The sequence below is a fragment of the Erinaceus europaeus genome, chromosome 15 (genome assembly GCF_950295315.1).
Source record: "Erinaceus europaeus chromosome 15, mEriEur2.1, whole genome shotgun sequence".
NCBI classification, from domain to species: Eukaryota; Metazoa; Chordata; class Mammalia; order Eulipotyphla; family Erinaceidae; genus Erinaceus; species Erinaceus europaeus.
In genome coordinates, this window is record NC_080176.1 from 56457367 (window position 1) to 56476369 (window position 19003).

The 19003-nt window shown below is 37.8% G+C and overlaps 1 pseudogene; it reads left to right on the forward strand.

The window, feature by feature from the left end:
• The first annotated feature begins 794 nt into the window (after positions 1-794).
• LOC132533286 (U1 spliceosomal RNA) lies at positions 795-946 on the forward strand (annotated as a pseudogene).
• Positions 947-19003: the final 18057 nt, after the last annotated feature.

Below are 19003 nucleotides of genomic sequence, written 5' to 3' on the forward strand. Positions count from 1 at the left end.
AGCTACATGTCTACCCCTCACCACTGGGTTTTTACTTTGGTGCCCTACACAAGTAAAATATTTTTAAAAGGAAGATACAGAACTAAATTACCCTAACTTTCTAATATGTTTTGGTTACTACCTCTACCACATGAGTATATACTTCTTGCAATCTTGATGCTAACATTAAATCTGATTGTGATTTTGTTAACCAAGCAGAAGAAAATATTACAGAATTGACTCAGACTAATATATAAACAAATACTAATATTAGAAAAAGAAATATTACTCAAAACATGAAACAGTATAGGCAGGCCATCTCTTTGTTAAAGAATGAGAAATATGAAAGTGAAGGCTTCGGTGGAGTATAGTATAAATTACAGTTCAGCTAATACAAAGACTACCAGATTTCTAGTCATCCAAATACCATCATTCATTCAAAGTTCACTTGACTTGTGTTACAGAGTAGCTTGGGATAGTTAATACAAATTCACTGATATTTTGAAGAATATATTAGAAGGATGTAAATAGGTAGGGGAGATATGCAAAGCGACTCTCATGTCTGAGGCTCTGAGGTCCCAGGTTCAATATCCATTTCCCACACCACCATAAGCCAAAACTGAGCAGTGCTTTGGTAAAAAATAAAAAAATAACAACAAGAAAAAAAAACACTTAAAAATCAAAAGGCTGGTATGTAGTGTATACCTTTAGCAAATGTGCTAACTTAGTAAAGAAAGCTCAAGTAGGAAATTCATTGAAGGAAACAACATCTGGAAGGCAATAACACACAAAACTCAAAAAAAAAAAAGTTTTTAATACTTACCTGGCAGGAGAGATACCATGATCAGGAAGGTGGTTTTCCCAGGGCAAGGCTGATCCATTGCACTCCAGATGTGCTGACCCCTGAGATTTCCCAAATGTGGAAAAATTGGCTGCATAATTTGTGGTAGTGGGTAATTCACACTCTCCTCTAAAAAAATGAAAAAAAAAAGGATATAAATGATTTCAGATTTTCCTCAGTAAAAGCTATTTTAATAATAGTCATTGTTTTTTTTAATTTTAATATTTTTATTTATTATTGGATAGAGACAGAGAGGAGCTGAGAGGGGAGGAGGAGACAGAGAGGTAGCCCTACTTGGTATACTACTGACTGGTCCCAACATATACCATCAACACAGCTTTTTTCTTTACCACAAGATTCCTGGACTCACAGGAGGAAAGACCCTTTCCTTTATAATATTGCAAGCATTTACAGAAGTATTGTGTCCCACTGCCTGCTTAGTATAAAAAATAAATAAAATTATCACCAAATAATGTGACAATAACTATCCATTGTCTTCTTGAACCCTAAGACAACAGCAACCTCACATTTCCACTATAGAGCCTATATTCCCCCCAGTCCTGAAACCTTAGGGTGGGGCCCACTTTTCTGCATGCTACTCTCAATTCAAATCATAATACTGCATCTGCAGATCGCAACCTAATCAATGCAACGAGTGCCACTGCAGCATGCTTCACTTCAGACTGTGACCAGAGACTTCAGGTGTGGAATGACAACCCTTCAGTTCCATCACTCGGGTGAGACCTTTCCTTTCATAGTATTCTCTAATTCCATTCCAGGTGGTCCACTCCCCAATAAAGTCCCCAAACCTAGATATAGCCCAGGTCTCCTGAGATAGAGCATAGGTTCACCTGTGCCCATAAACTAGGGGAAAGATATACCTGAAAGCAGAAGTACACAAGAGCATGCAGGGAATACCCCCAACACTTCATCTGCATATTCCAGTATTTGGGTCCATGATTGTTCAACAATTTGTTTGGCTTCGTATGTTAACTCTCTTTTCAGACACCAGGTTCCAGATACCAGCAAGATGTTGACCAGACTTCCCTGGACAGAGGACCCCATCAATGTGTACTGGAGCTCCATTTCCTCAGAGCCCCACCCCACTAGGGAAAGAGAGAGGCAGACTGGGAGTATGGATCGACCATACTCAACGCCCATGTTCAGCGGGGAAGCAATTACAGAAGACAGACCTTCCACCCTCTGCAACCCACAACGACCCTGGATCCATACTCCCAGAGAGATATAGAATGGGAAGGCTATCAGGGGAGAAGATGGGATTATGGAGATCAGGTTATGGGAATTGTGCGGAATTGTACCCCTCATATTCTATGGTTTTGTTAATGTCTCCTTTCTTAAATAAATAAATAAAATTATAAAGACATTAAACCTGACTGCTGTATATTTTCCTCCAATTTCCATGCTGTGAAACAATCTCACTGACCATTCAGAAGGTCTTTAGCTACCAGATGGAATTAACTTCTAAGTTGTAAGGCAAATTGTTGGTGTCATAGATGTCAAATATCTGACAACAGTAGGAACAGGCATTAATAGAAATGACTTTCTCCCATACCTGGAACCTCTAGGGTGGAGCTCACCTTCCTGCATGCTTCTTTCAGTTCATACCAACTGATACTACATCTGCTGATCCCAACCTAATTAATGTATCCAGTACCACCTTGGCATGTTTCACTTCTATCGTGCCCAGAGACATCAGGCATGTATGCCATCAGATTCCAGATAATACCATGATGACAACCTGACTTCCCTGAGAAGACAACTACACCAAGTGTCTTAGAGCCCCACCTCCCCAGATCCCTGCCCCACTAGGGAAAGAGAGAGACAGGCAGGGATTATGGATCAACTATCAATGCCCATGTCAGCAGGGAAGCAATTACAGAAGCCAGACTTTCTACCTTCTGCATCCCACAATGATCCTGAGTCCATAGTCCCAGAGGAATAAAGAACAGGGAAGCTATCAAGGGAGAGCATTGCATATGGAATGCTGGTGGTAGGAATTATGTGGAAATGTACCCCTTCTATCCTATAGTCTTGTCAATATTTTCATTTTATAAATAAAATTTAAAAAATAGCAATGACTTTTAAAGGACATTTGTACCAACGAGGTTGACTGAAACTCACTCTGAAGTGATTAAAGTCTAGAGAGACACCCTTGCCAATCATGTCAACTAGGTTGTTCTATTCTAGGATATGAATGAAGCCATTTCAGTAAAAATCTGGCTCATTCTTTTGATATGACACTACTCTCAGGTAATAGAAAGAACAAATAAAAAACCCTCTACAGCATGTTTTTACTTGGGTATCCTATATACATTATGTATGTTATACAACAACCAGAAACATTCATCACAATGTTTATTATGTCTTGTTATAATTTACCCCTTGGGAATCAAAGCAATATAATAATCTCATTATCCCAAGACATTAAGAGTATCAAATATTATATTTTCCAGAAGAAGTTGTTTTTTTTTTTTTTTTTTTTAATTTTTTATTTAAGAAAGGATTAGTGAACAAAAGCATAAGGTAGGAGGGGTACAACTCCACACAATTCCCAACACCCAATCCCCATAACCCACCCCCTCCCCTGATAGCTTTCCCATTCTCTATCCCTCTGGGAGCATGGACTCAGGGTCGTTGAGGGATGCAGAAGGTAGAAGGTCTGGCTTCTGTAATTGCTTCCCCGCTGAACATGGGCGTTGACTGGTCGGTCCATACCCCCAGTCTGCCTCTCTCTTTCCCTAGTAGGGTGTGACTCTGGGGAAGCTGAGCTCCAGGACACATTGGTGGGGTCTTCAATCCAGGGAAGCCTAGCCAGCATCCTGGTGGCATCTGGAACCTGGTGATTGAAAAGAGAGTTAACATATGAAGCCAAACAATTTGTTGAGCAATCATGGATCCCAAGCTTGGAATAGTGGAGAGGAAGTGTTAGGGAGGTACTCACTGCAAACTCTAGTGTAGTCCTGCTTTCAGGTATATATTTTGCAGTAGTTTATGGATACGTGTGCACATAAGCTCTCTCTCACAGAAACTGGTGTATATCTAGGTTATGGGACTTTGTTGGAAAGTGAACTACCTGAGATGAAATTAGAGTGTACTATTAAAGGAAAGGTCTCACCCGAGTAATGAAGCTGAAGGGTTGTCATTCCACACGTGAAGTCTCTGGATACATTCTGGGGTGAAGCATGTTGAGGTAGCAATCGTTGCTTTGGTTAGTTTGTGATCGGCAGATGCAATGTTGTTTGGTTTGGATTGGGAGATGCATACGGGAAAGTGGGCCCTATCCAAGGGTTCCAGGACTGGGGGAAGTAGGGGCTCTATAGTGAAGATGTGAGGTTCCTGCTGTCTTAGGGTTCAAAAAGACAATCGATAGTTAATATTATCATCACATTATTTGTTAATTGGGTTAACTTTGAAAAGTCCCTTTGTTATGGTTTCCTGGACAGTACCCAGTATCTTGTATATAGCTGTGCTATTGGAAGCTTCTAATCTACTTGGTCTAGGCTTTTGAGAGAGTCCGCATATCAAATACATAGCCTATATATTAAAAAGATTCAGTTTGTCTTTTGAGAAACTTTGAGACATACAATTGATTTCCCCCTCTCATATTAATTAACTACTGATTTATATGTCTACATTTTGCTAGGAGTGTACATAAACACCATTCCCACCACCAAAGGACTGTGACCCATCCCTCCCGCCCACTTCCACCCCCCACTGGCCCAGGAAGCTACATGCCTACCCCTCACCACTGGGTTTTTACTTTGGTGCCCTACTTACAATTTGATCAGGTCCTGCTTTTAGTTTCCCTTTCAGATCTTCTTAGTCAGCTTCTGTTGATGAGTGGGATCATCCCATACTCATCTTTATCTTTCTGACTTAATTCACTTAACATAATTCCTTCTAGCTCTGTCCAAGATGGGTCAGAGAAGGTGGGTTCATTGTTCTTGATAGCTGCATAGTATTCCATTGTGTATATATACCACAGCTTTCTCAGCCACTCATCTGTTGTTGGGCACCTGGGTTGCTTCCAGGTTTTAGCTATTATGAATTGTGCTGCTATGAACATATGAGTACACACCTCTTTTTGGTTGGGTGTTATGGAGTCCTTGGGGTATAACCCCAGGAGAGGAATTATTGGGTCATATGGAAGGTCCATGTCTAGCCTTCTGAGAGTTTTCCAGACTGCTCTCTACAGAGGCTGTACCAATTTACATTCCCACCAGCAATGTAAAAGGGTTCCTCTGTCCCCACATCCTCTCCAGCATTTGTTGCTGCTGTCCTTTTTGATGTATGCCATTCTTACAGGAGTGAGGTGGTATCTTAGTGTTGTCTTGATTTGCATTTCTCTGATAATCAGTGACCTAGAGCAGTTTTTCATATGTTTGTTAGCCTTTTGGATCTCCTCTGTGGTGAATGTTTTGTTCATTTCCTCTGCCCATTTTTGGATGGGGTCATTTGCTTTTTTGCGGCTAAGTTTGCTGAGCTCTTTATATATTTTGGTGATTAGTTTCTTGTCTGATGTCTGGCATGTGAAGATCTTCTCCCATTCTGTGAGGGGTCTCTCTGTTTGTTTAATAGTTTCTTTGGATGTGCAGAAGCTTTTCAATTTGATGTAGTCCCATTGGTTTGTTTCTGCTTTGGTCTTCCTTGCAATTGGGTTTGATTCATCAAAGATGTCCTTGAGGTGTATGTGGGAAAGTGTTTTACCAATGTTTTCCTCTAAGTATTTGATTGTTTCTGGTCTGACATCTAGGTCTTTGATCCATTTGGAGTTGATTTTTGCTTCTGGTGAGATAAAGTGGTTCAATTTCATTCTTCTGCATGTTTCAACCCAGTTTTCCCAGCACCATTTATTGAAGAGAGCCTCCTTTTTCCATTTAATCCTTTGGGCCCCCTTATCAAAGATTAGATGCCCATAGGTGTTGGGATTTACTTCTGGGCTTTCAATTCTGTTCCACTGGTCTGTATGTCTATTTTTGTTCCAGTACCATGCTGTTTTGATGATGATGGCTTTATAATATAGTTTAAGGTCTGGGAGTGTGATGCCTCCATTTCTGTTTCTTTTCCTTAAGATGGTTTTGGCAATTCTAGGTGTTTTCAGGTTCCAGATAAATGATTGTAGCGTTTGTTCTATTCTCTTAAAGAAGCCTGGTGGAACTTTGATGGGTATTGCATTAAATTTGTATATGGCTCTGGGGAGAATATTCATTTTGATGATATTTATTCTTCCAATCCATGAGCATGGGATATCTTTCCATTTCTTGGTATCAGTTTCTATCTCCTTGAGTAGCGACTCATAGTTTTCAGCATACAAGTCTTTCACTTCTTTGGTCAACTTTATTCCTAGGTATTTGATTGATTTTGCTGAAACAGTAAATGGGAGTGATTTCTGGATGTCTTCTTCTTCAGATTTAGTGTTTGCATAAAGAAATGCCACTGATTTTTGTACATTGATTTTGTAGCCTGATACCTTGCTATATTGCCTAACAACTTCCAGTAATTTTCTACTGGATTCTTTAGGTCTTTCTATGTATACTATCATATCATCTGCAAATAGTGAGAGCTTGACTTCTTCCCTTCCAATCTGTATCCCTTTGATTTCTTTCTCTTGCCTGATTGCTATGGCAAGAACTTCCAATACTATGTTGAAGAGTAACGGTGACAGTGGACAGCCCTGTCTAGTCCCCGATCTGAGGGGGAATGCTTTCAGCTTCTCTCCATTGAGTATGATGTTGGCTGTAGGTTTGCTATATATAGACTCCACTATCTTGAGGAATTTCCCATCTATTCCCATTTTCTGTAGAGTTTTGAGCATGAATGGGTGTTGGATTTTGTCAAAGGCTTTCTCTGCATCTATTGAGATAATCATGTGGTTTTTGGCTTTGCTTTTATTGATGTGATGAATGACATTGATTGATTTACGGATGTTGAACCAGCCTTGCATTCCTAGGATGAATCCCACTTGGTCATGATGAACAATCTTTTTGATGTGTTGCTGTATCCGGTTGGCCAAGATCTTGTTTAATATTTTGGCATCTATGTTCATCAGAGATATTGGTCTGTAGTTTTCCTTTTTTGTTCTGTCCCTATCAGCTTTTGGTATCAGGGTGATGTTGGCTTCATAAAAGGTGGAAGGGAGTATTCCTGTTTCTTCAATCTTATGGAATAGCTTAAGAAGTATGGGTATTAACTGTTTCCTGAAAGTTTTGTAGAATTCATTTGTGAAGCCATCTGGTCCAGGACTTTTGTTGTTGGGGAGATTCTTAATAACGGTTTCAATTTCTTTGTCTGTGATTGGTGCATTTAGATTTTGTAGTTCTTCTTGGTTCAGTTTTGGAAGTGCATAGGTTTCTAGGAATTGTTCCATTTCTTCCAGATTCTCTAGCTTGGTGGCATATAGTTCTTTATAGAAGTTTCGCAGAATTCTCTGGATTTCTGTGGTGTCAGTTGTGATATCTCCTGCGTTTACAATTCTATTAATTTGAGTCTTCTCTCTTTTTTGTTTGGTGAGTCTGGCTAGGGGTTTGTCAATTTTGTTTAATCTTTCAAAGAACCAACATTTGGCTTCATTGATCTTTTGTATGGTTCTTTTATTTTCGATGTTGTTTATTTCTGCTCTAACTTTAGTGATTTCTGTCCTTCTGGTTGCTTTAGGGTTCCTTTGTTCCTCTTCCTCTAAGTCCTTGAGGTGTCTAGTAAGGTCGTTCATTTGGGCTTCTTCTTGGTGTTTAATATGTGATTGTATGGCTATAAGTTTCCCTCTCAGTACTGCTTTCGCTGTGTCCCAAATATTTTGATAGGTTGTGTCTTCATTTTCATTAGTTTCCAGGAACATTTGAATTTCCTGTTTGAGTGAGTCTCTGACCCAGTGGTTCTTAAGGAGCATGTTGTTTAGTTTCCAAATTCTATGTCTTTTAATAATTTTCCGTTTGTTGTTAAAAGTTAGTTTTACTCCACTGTGGTCTGAGAAGATACTTGGGATGATTTCAATGCTCTTGAATTTATTGATGCTGTCTTTGTGGCCTAACATGTGGTCTATCCTTGAGTATGTGTTATGTGGATTTGAAAAGAAGGTGTATTCCAGTTTTTTGGGGTGGAGGAGTCTGAAAATGTCCAAGAGGTCTAGTCTGTCAATCTCTTCATTCAATTCTCTTGTATCTTTATTGGTTCTCTGCTTTGTTGATCTGTCTAAGTGTGAGAGTGGGGTATTGAAGTCTCCCACTATTATTGTATTACTATTGATGTATTTTTGAAATTCTTTCAGTAGGTGTTTAATGTATTTAGATGGTCCCTCGTTGGGTGCATAGATGTTAATAATTGTTAAGTCTTCTTGGCTGATTGATCCTCTAATCATTATGTAATGTCCTTGCCTATCTTTTATTACTTTATTTAATTTAAAATCTATCGTGTCTGAGATGAGAATGGCTGTTCCTGCCCTTTTTTGTGGACCGTTAGCCTGTATGATAGTTTTCCATCCTTTCACTTTAAGTCTGTGTTTATCTTGTTGTGACAGATGGGATTCTTGCAAGCAGCATATGGTTGGCTTATGTTTTCTGATCCATCCCCCCACCCTGTGCCTTTTGATGGGTGAGTTTAAGCCATTGACATTTATTGATATTATGGATTTAATGTATTGTAGTGCCATTGTTCTAAAAAACGATTTGTTTACTCTGATATATTACAAGTATTATAGTGATGTTCTTGTTTATAAGAGGTCTTTTAGTACCTCTTTCAGGGCCGGCTTGGTGATAGTTGCCTCCTTTAACTGTTGTTTGTCTAAGAAGGTTTTGATCCCTCCGTCTAGCTTGAATGAAAGTCTAGCAGGATATATTATCCTTGGTTGAAACCCTTTTTCATTCAGGGCTCGATAGATATCTTGCCACTTCCTTCTGGCTTTTAGAGTTTGAGTGGAGAAATCTGCAGAAAGTCTTATGGGTTTTCCCCTGTATGTGACTTTTTGTTTCTCTCTTGCAGCCTTTAGGATCCTTTCTTTATCCTTACTTCTTCTCATTGTGACTATGATGTGTCTTGGTGTTTTCAGGTCTGGGTTGATTCTGTTTGGTACTCTCTGGGCCTCTTGCACCTTGATATCCTTTCTGTTATTCAGGTCTGGGAAATTTTCTTGTATTATTTCCTCTAGAATGTTTGCTTCCCCTTCCTCTCTTTCTTCCTCTGGCAGGCCAATTATACGAATGTTACTTCTTTTGAGATCATCCCATATGTCTCTGTTGTTGTTTTCAGTGTCTCTCAATCTCTTTTTAAGCTCTTTCACCTCTTTCTTAGTTTTCTCTAACTCATCCTCTGTCTGACTAATTCTGTTTTCTGCTTCTGTTAGTCTGCTTTCCCTTGCCTCAACTTCTTTCTTCATTACAGCTATTTCAGCTTTCAGTTCTCTAATTGTCTCAAGATAATCAGTATTTTCCTTGGGTGTCTCAACTGTTGTTTCCCTAATACTGCCATTCCTTTCCTCCAATGTTGTTTTCATTTCTGTGATTAATAAGTTTATTATTGCTTGCATACTTTTCTTATCTATGGTTACTTCTGACTGATTTATGGTTTCTTCTGGGCTCTTGTCTTCATTCATTGGGGTAGCAGTTTTATTTGTTTTTAATCTACCCATTTTTTTTATTTATGTGTTTCTCTCTTTTTTTTTTTTAATGCTCTGTTGTTCCTCAGTTGTTGTGTTTTGAGCACAAGTAACACTGTACTAAATACCTTTATGACAATTGCACTCACCAACCTCCGGAATTACAGTAGCAACTGAAGTAAGTATTGAAGGAGTTTAATCATTACCAGTTAGCCAAACAATTTCTCCAGTCCGTGAAAAAATAGTAACCAAATCCCAGTGAAGAAAGAGAAAAGAAAGAGAGGATAGCAAGAATAGACAGTTATGAAAATCTACTATCCAGTGTATATTCTAGGGTAACAAGAGTGTAAAGGGAACTAGAGCAGAGATACACACATAGAGAGTCCACTCTGGGTCAGATTTCTTCCCCAAAGTAATTCACAAATTCAGAAAGGCAAAGAAGAAAGAAGTGTATGACAAGATAAAAAAAAAATAATAATAATAAAAAATTTAAAAAAGAGATAGAGAGAGATAAGAGAGAGAAAAGGGAGAATATAAGAAGAAGGGTTGTAATTAAAGAGCAGTGCGAGGAACTTCCGAAATGTGTTATCAGTGAGTTTAAAAAAAAAAAAAAAAAAACCCTGTTTGGGGGGGGAGCGGCGGGAAGGATGTATGCTTGAAAATTAAAAGGAAGAAAAAAGAATTTTTTTCCCCTACTCTAATTCTTAACCCAAATTAAGTTATAGACAGCTCTTTGGTATGACTGCTGTGGCCCCTTATTGGCTGGCCTGCTAAAGGCAGAAAATCCTATTGTTTACACGAGATGTGTCCGGAGCTCAAAGGCTAGCCACTTCTCCTTTGTCCGCCATCTTCCGGGAAACCCCCCCCTCCAGACTTTTTTAAAGGATTTCTCAAAAATGAAAACTAGCTCCAAATCCTTTGATCCAATGAGAGCTATACTCAAGAAGTCTTTGGATCTGCTCTCAGGGTCACGGTGGACCCTGGATTCTCCCAAGAGGAAGCCCCCGAGCTAAAGTGCTCTCTCCGGGTCCTCTGCCCGCCGCGCTCTGCAACCGGCGGAGGAGCCGCCTTCCTGGGCGGGCGGAGGACAATGCCCGGCGCACTCTCCTTGCCCGGCGCCCTGGGAATTCTGGAGCCCCGCTAGTCCGTGTCACCTTTACTCTAATTCTTAACCCAAATTAAATTGTACCCACTCTTTGGTGTCACCCCTTATTAACTGGCCTGCTAAAGGCAGAAAATCCTACCGTTGCCGACGATGCCGTCAGAGCGCTCGCTGCCAGCAACTTCTCAGGCCGCCATCTTCCTCTCCCTCCAAGAAGTTGTTTTTTAAAGGATGAAACTAGAGTGAATCATGTTGAGTGAATAATAGATGTAGGATGACCTCACTAACAAATTGGATCTAAGAAACAAAGCAGAGGACAATGCAGGGTGAACCCTTTACAGAATTAGAAACAGTCTATCGAAGCATAATTGTATACTTAGAAGAAGGAGGGAGAACTAGGGAAGTTGAGGGACTAAGACCTTGTGGAAAAGGAAGATGATTTGATAAAAGATAGTGACACAAATCTTAGGGAAATACAGAAGTGTACTCTCATAACAACAATCTTTTAAATCAATATTCCATCCAGAAAGTGATGCTGAAGTTGAAAAAAGAAAAAAAAGAGGACTCTGGGCAGAGCAGTTATTTATCAAAGCAATGAAGATTGATGAACTGTCATACTACTGTGGGGCAGAAACTTGAAGACAAAAGAAAAACTTGATATCCGTTAAATATACCACTTACAAATTCTTTCAGACTACTTAAAATACATAAAGTCTTCTTGTAACTAATTACTCTTTTACACAAAATAATTTAGTGAAAATTAAGTGCTATTGTCATAAATGAGGAAAGAAAGCTAAGTAAATAAAGATAAACATTTAACAGTAGCTTAAGTCATTGACATACCAAGTATAATAAGAATATGTAGTTAAGACTTGAAGACTCTAGGGGGAATCAGAGAAAATTTCTTTAAAGGTGACACACATAGCAGAATAAGTGAGAATGGGAAAGGACCGCATAGGAAGATGTAGCACAGATAAAGTGAGGGCAGGAGATTGCCCTGATTTGAAGTAGAGCCAAGTGATGCAACAAAGTGGAAGAATTAGAGAGATGAGTACAAAGTTTAAATAATGGCAGTTTGTGCTTAATTACATGTAGAAACAGAGAGGAAAGGAAAAGTTGAAAACCCCCAGTTCTTTGATTTGCTCAATGGGATGATGGTGTAATTTACATAAAAAGAACTTTCTGGAAGTTCGGGTGTTTCTGTTATAGACTGTTGTGTGGTGTGCTCTAGTCATATAATAACTATATACAAAGCATAATGAGAAAACTGAAAAAAAACCATATTTCTATAAACTAGAGATGGAATAAAAACACAAAATATAGAAACAGGTTAAAGTGATAAGTATTCTTACTCCATATAGAAGAGAAATAAAAAAGGAAGGGAGGGAAGAAGGAAGCAAGGAAGGAAGGGTGGAAGGATGAGGGAAGGGAGGGAAGGAGAAGTGGTAATGAATTCTGCTTTTTTTGGTGCAGAAGAAACTAAACACGCTACATTTCAAACAGGTCACTAGATCTAGGTTATTTTATTAAAGGTACAGGGGGAGTTGGGTTGACAAAATAGCTTTGTCAGCCCAGAGCTCTCTTTTCAACTGACCTGACTGTGTCTTCCAACCCACTCCTGTTTCCCAACTACATGCGCCGGCACCACCTGAGGCTGTGGATTTTTTTTTTTCAGCTGTAGATTATGTGTCCAATTTGGTCACTTGTTGTGTTTAATGATTGTATGGGGAAAGCGAAGGTCTGATTGCAGCTACTTCATAAACCACACCTCCCAGAAGTCTTAAAAACATCTTTTCCCCAAAGTGTTTTTGTGTCCAGTAAAGTTTAATTTACCTGCAAAAAAAAATATGTCTGGGGCCTGGAGGTGGTGCACCCAAATGAGTGCACATATCATTATGTAAGAATTATCTCTTTATTTACTTATTGAAGGAGTAATGCTTTACAGTGCAATCATTATCACATGAGTATAATTTCATCATGCACCATGACCCCAAAATTCCACCTCTCCTTTTCCACTCCTTCCCAGTTACAAGTGAGATCATCAGTGTTTGTCCTTCTCTTTTTGGCTTATATTGATACACATGACATTGTCAAATTCCATCTGAGATGATGCAAAGGAGATGACTTCATCTTTTTTTAACAGCTAAGAAGCATTCCATCATATGTATATATTCCATATATATATATATGTATATACATATGTATATACATACATATATCTATATATATATATATATATATCTATATCTATCTATATATATATATATATATATATATATATATATATGTGTCACAGTTTTTTCTTTCTTTCTTCCTTTCTTCCTTTCCTTCTATCTCTCTGCCACTCGTCTGTTGTTTGACATCTGGGTTGCTTCCAAGCTTTAGCAATTGCAAATTATACTGCTATGACCATAGCATAAATCTCTTCTGATAGATATTTTTGTTTCTTTTAGATAGATCCCCAGGAGAGAAATTGCTATGTCAGAGGGAAGGCCTATTTTTATTGTTTTGAGAAATCTCCAGACTGTTTTCCACAATGATTGGACCAGTTTACAATCCTACCAGCAGTGCAGGAGTGTGTCTTTTCCCCCATACCCTTTTCAGTATTTGTTGTTATTGTCCTCTCTTCAGTATGATATTCTCACACATGTAAAGGAGTATCTCACTGTTGTCTTTATTTTCATTTCTCTGATAATCAATGACTTTGAGTTATTTCTCATGTGTCTATTGACCTTCTGGATCTCTTTCTCTATATAGTCTCTGTCCATGTCCTCAAACTATACCACAGAGCTACTAAAGTCAAATGTGCCTGTATCCAATAAATAAATTAAGATAATTTTTTTAAATCAAGCATGAGGTTCTGAGTTTACAGATTCAATCCCAACCCCAGAACTAAAATAGACATACAAATCAGTGGAATAGAACTGAAAGCTCAGAAATAAGCTCCCACATCTATGAACAACTAACATTAAATGGAGGAAGGACAATCTCCTTAATAAGTGGTATTGGGAAAATCTGAAAATTGAAACATGTAAACAAATGAAATTGGACCACCATATATTACTATGCACAAAAGTCATTTCCAAGTGGATCAAAGACAGGGACATTAGACCGGAAACTATTAAATGCATAGGAGAAAACACTGGCAGAACATTTCATGACCTATACTTCAAAAAGGTCATCAGAGGTTCAAATCCAACAGCAAAGAAAGCAAAAATAAATCAATGGGACTACACCACATTGAAAAGCTTTTGCAAAGAAAAGTGAAGGAGTATATTTATTTTACAGCATACTTCAGAAAAAGGACTGATAACCAAAATACATAAAGAACTCAGCAAACTTAATACTAAAAAAAATTAATCTGATCAAAAAATGGGTCAAAGACATGGAGGACACGTGTCCTCCATGTGTCCTATAAAAAAAAAAAACGAAAGAAAAAAGAAAAAAGGTTGATAGTAGTGGTGAATTAATTGTGCGGGCACAAATTCTCAGTGTTAACCCTGGTAGATATGAAATTAAATTGAATTGAATTGAATTAAATTAAATTAAGCAGGTCTCTAATATGTAAGTTGTAGTTAAAAGAATAAAATGCAAGCATAGTAAAAACTTTAAAACTTAATGGAGAGTAATATGAACAAATTTATGTTAACACATGATTTAAATAAAATCAATAATTTACTAAAGTGATATGATGAATAAAATCTCAAAAATAAAAAAGGTAATTATGATTAAGGTCTCAAGAGTAGAACATTCTCAGATGAATATAAAACCAAGTTTGACAAACTCTTAAAAACATGATTCTGATATTCAATTATTTTCAAAGAATAAAAATGTGATTAAGTTTACCAGCTCATTTTTCAAACCTAATTTAACCTTACTTCTAAAAACAGGCAAAGTTAAGTAAAAGAAAAGATAATTACAGGTCAATTATATCGATGCACTTACTGACTAACTACCAGATAAAATGCTAGCAGACCATTTCTTCAGCACCACGTTCAATTATTGTTTACCTTACAAATGTAGAGATCACATGAATTGGAATATTTGTTAAAACAAAGCTAGTGTAATCAAAATAATAGTAAAAGGAGTGACATATAAGATTTTCTTACCATCCTTATTTGTCAGTAGGTTCTAAGAAGCAACTTATGAAAATTCTCGTTATAAAATTCCTAACTTAGAAAAATGGCAAGAAACTTAACTACATCCTTAAAGAACTGGATATTCATTAGGTAGAGCTACAGGAACAGGACATAACACATGCGATGTCTTAAAACTATATACAAATGAGGTAAGTCAGAAAGAGGACAATAATCTCACTCATAGTTGAACCTAAGAACAAAGTACAGTGAGGGTAAACATAAGGTGAAACTGGGCTGAATGTGGTGTATAGCACCAAAGCAAAAGACTGTGGGAAAGAAGAAAAGAGATGGAATGGTGAGATACTGAGGTCCTGGTGGAAAGTAAGCTGGGGATGGGGGAGTTGAGTATGTCTTGCAGACACCTATCATATGAATGTGAGAGGTTATACCCATGTGTCAAGAACTGTATTATAAACCATTAGCAACCCAATAAAGTGAGGGTGAGGGCGATTCAATAAATAAATAAATTTAAAAAGAAAACCAGCGGGTCGGGCGGTGGCACAGTGGGTTAAGCGCATGTGGCGCAAAGCGCAGGGACTAGCGTAAGGGTCCGAGTTGGAGCCCCCGGCGGCTCCCCACCTGCAGGGGAGTCGCTTCACAGGTGGTGAAACAGGTCTGCAGGTCTATCTTTCTCTCACCGTCTCTGTCTTCCCCGCCTCTCTCCATTTCTCTCTCTCCTATACAACAACGAACAACATCAACAATGGCAATAATAATAACCACAATGAGGCTACAACAACAAGGGCAACAAAAAGGGGGGAAATGGTCTCCAGGAGCGGTGGATTCATGGTGCAGGCACCGAGCCCAGCAATAACCCTGGAGGAAAAAAAAAAAAAAAGAAAAGAAAACCCACAGATCTGTATTATCTTAAAGCTCTCTCCTTTTTAGAAACTTGACACAGGTTATATGGACTAAAATAAAATATCACCAGAGTGAGTTTCTTCCACAAAGGTTCAATGCAAAACATGTCTCCTTGATTTTTTAAAATATTTATTTATTTATTTATTTATTCTCTTTTGTTGTCCTTGCTGTTTTTATTGTTGTAGTTATTATTGTTGTCGTTGTTAGATAGTACAGAGAGAAATGGAGAGAAGAGGGGAAGACAGAGGGGGAGAGAAAGACAGATACCTGCAGACCTGCTTCACCGCCTGTGAAGCGACTCCCCTGAAGGTGGGGAACCGGGGCTTGAACCGGTATCCTTAACGCTGGTCCTTGCACTTTGTGCCACCTGTGCTTAGCCCTCTGCGCTACCGCCCAACTCCCTGTCTCCTTGATTTTTACATATTCTATGGACTGCCCGCATTCCTTGATCTGTAGGTGCATTCTCCATCTTTAATGTCAATAATGGCTGGTGAAATTCTCATATTCTAATACTCTAATCTCTTATAAAATCTTCTTTCATTTTAAGAGCCCTTGCAACAGCACTGGCATCATCTGTTCAATGCAGGGCAGTTACCTTGTTTCAAAGTTGTTTAAATTAGAATCCTAATTCTCCTAATTCTCCTTGAAACTTTAATTTGCCTTTGCCATGCATTGTAACATACTCACTGACTGTGGGAATTAGGAAATTAACACATTTTGGAGACCATTATTTTGTTTATTACAAGAATGCATAAATTAACTTGTTTTCAGCTGTGCATAGCCAAAATGCTATCAGACATTTCTTTAATAAGTAATACTTCCATTAGTTTTGTGTTATAAGAAGTGTAAGACACAGAACTCTAGAGTAATATTTTTTCTGCCATATAATCTGTTGCACACTATATATGGTAATTCTTAAAACTACTCTTCTTATAAGTATTTTAAGCAGAGAAAAAGATGTGAGAGACTAAAGGGAATATATGTATTTACTTGCACATAAAATATGCTAAGATATTTACCATAAGCCTTCAGTTTATTATCTTGATTTTGTTGTTGTTATTGTTCCAGTTCTGGACATATTGCTGCTCTTTATAATAGCACTCATTAACCAGTAAGATAGAAAAATGTACTGAATGTTGCATAGGCAACTAGTAATGTCAGATATTGGGTTGCTATCATATTTGATGATATTTTAGAAGTAGTGCAACTAAAACCAGGGATAGGTTAAGAATCTCCATCAGAGATTCTTCTATTCATTCTATTAGTGATTTTAGTCATCACTAGCAATGAAATTATATGCATGTATATATGTGTACATATATAAGTGTATGTAATTAGACATAGGAAGAGAAAGAGGATACCAAGACTATGAGCATACTGTTAGAAGAAAATCATGATTCAGATTGCCACATAATTTGGGACATATATTAAGCAAAAACTGAAAGTGTCACTTACTTGATTGAATATGTGGCTATGGAATTTTATGAAAAAATCTATGGTAAGCATGCCAATCTGAGTCATTAGGAGAAATAAAAATATTCTGTGATTTAATGTAATTGGGGATAAATACAAAGATTTAAAACAGAGGGATTCCTAATACTGATCATTAATGACAACAATGTTTAGAGTTAAATTTAAGAATAGAATGAGGAAGAGATACATAAATGTGTGTCAACAACAGAAAGAAAATTTCCCAGGGTCAAGGGGCTTGATATGTTTGAATTAACTGAAACAACAGAAAAAAAAGTTGTATTTGTTATATAACATGGTAAATATTGTTGCCAAAGCATTAGGTAGACTGATAGAATTTTGATATAAGTGACACATAGGTATAATTTCTCATCTCCTTGTAAAATAATCTGCAAAAATAATCTTGCCATCTATTTAGGCTCTTTTCCACCATCGCACACAAGGATACCAAAGCCCTCTCTACATCTATTCTTCCCTACCTTCCCCAGTGTCCTTTGCTTTTGTGCAATACACTACAACTTGTCAAAGTTTCACTTTGTGTTTTGTCTTTGTGTTTTAAATTGGACTAATCAAATTTCTGTCAAAATGAATAAATGCCCAAGAGCATGCTATCTCCATATATGTAGAGTGAAAATGTTAACATAAAGTTTATATCTTTTCTTTTCAAACAAGTTATTATGATAAAGTCATGTATGTGAATACCAAGGAGATGGAAATATAAGTTAATTTCCTTCTGAAGGCATCAATTTCCTCTGTTAAATGAGAAGAAAGGTCATTTGCTGAGAGTGGATAAAGACAGCTGTGGGTAGCTAGAAGATTAATAAAACAGGAATAGGTGGTGGTAAAATAACTCACTTGGAGAAAGCACTGTTTTACTGTATGTGCAACCCAAGTATTATCCTGGCTCCTATGATACTGAAGAAAGTTTTGGCGCTATGGTTTCTTCTCTCTGTTTCTCTGCCTTTCTGTCACGCTCTTTATATATAGGGGGTGGAGGGGGGAGAGAAGAAGGAAGAACAATTGAAATTGGTTTGAAATAGTTATGAGCATTTAAAAGAAAATTGACCAAAACTACAATAGAACAATTGGGTAGTACTATTTTTTTGAAGATTTTATTTATTTATTAGTGAGAGAGAGGGAAGAAGGAAGGAGGGAGGGAGAGACTGGAGACTGGACTAGAGACCTCATTCTTAGCATGCAGTATTTTATCCACTGTACCACTTCTAGAACTGTGGGCTACTATTATTGGGATTCAATAAAGCTCAATAATTATAAAGCCACATTATTGCTCTCTGTTATGTTTTTTTCCCCCAAAAGTGTGGTTATTTTCCAATTGTGGTTTCATCCAAGAGCTGAGTTTGTACCAGATGAAAGCAATAAAGTAGAGAAAAACAACATCTGTGTAAAATTTCACTGTAGTATGTCAGCAACCTAAACTGGATAAGAAGGGGAGTGAAAGCAGGTTAAAATTCATGAGTAGGTCCTTCTTCCCCCTAAAAAAATGTGTTGGGGAAGTAAAAGAAGTAAACATCTAAATACACATGTCAACATAAGAACTTGAGAAATTGTGGCTGAAAAGTAGTAACTTTGACTAGTAACTTAGAAATGAAATTGTTTCATGATAAATTAGAAATCTTAGGATAAGAATATGGACTTAAGACTTAGGACTGAATGTGTGCTTAGGACTTAATAAATCTGCTGATCATAGTGGGGATATAACAGAAAAGAATAGACTGGGCTTGGCTTATTGTCATGTCAAGGTAAGTTGGAGTTTTTAAAGCAAGGTAATATAGTTTCTAGGCTATGTCAAGAGAAAAGTAAACTTGTTCCATGTGATGACTAGAAAGTTGGGTAGTGGTGCACCTGGCTGAGTGTGCATGTTACGATGCACAAGGACCTAGGTTTAAGCTCCAAGTCCCCACCTACAGGGGGGAGGCTTCACGAGCAGTGAAGCATGGCTGCAGAGCTCTCTTTTTCTCTCTCTCCATACATCCCTCTCAATT